Source organism: Oxyura jamaicensis, chromosome 1 (assembly GCF_011077185.1).
Source record: "Oxyura jamaicensis isolate SHBP4307 breed ruddy duck chromosome 1, BPBGC_Ojam_1.0, whole genome shotgun sequence".
NCBI classification, from domain to species: domain Eukaryota; kingdom Metazoa; phylum Chordata; class Aves; order Anseriformes; family Anatidae; genus Oxyura; species Oxyura jamaicensis.
In genome coordinates, this window is record NC_048893.1 from 95,595,204 (window position 1) to 95,595,698 (window position 495).

The window sequence follows — 495 nt, forward strand, 5'->3', positions numbered from 1 at the left end:
CAGGGAGAAAGACTCGGAGGTTTTCAGTCACAGGAGGGGGAGAAGTCTCAGCTCGTGTTTGAAATGAGACTTGTCAGGCACTGAGGTGGGGATAAAAAATGCCTGTGCCAGGCAACCGGACCTGTGGAGGAGGCAGCTCCGGCTCCTACAGTTTCGATGCCGGGTGGAAAACCAGTGGAGAGAAGATGTAGACAGGTGGGGGAGCAGGGAGGAAGGAGGTCTGAAGAAGATCCTGGACAGGCTCCTCAGGGGGATCTGAAAAGAGGGGGAATTTTGAACTCAGTCAGGACACGAGCAGAAATCGAGTGTAGATGAGCTCGATGTGGTGTAGCAGGACTCTGGGCATGGAAGAAAGCAGAGGTTAGGTGTCCTGACTGCAGAGTTTGGGGCAGGCAGCAGGGGAAATGAGAGATGTGTGTAGCCAGCATGAGGGCTGATAGCACATAGGGCCAGGATCGCAGCCTAGGGGATGGGCTTGCCTTTTCCGTAAGTGGT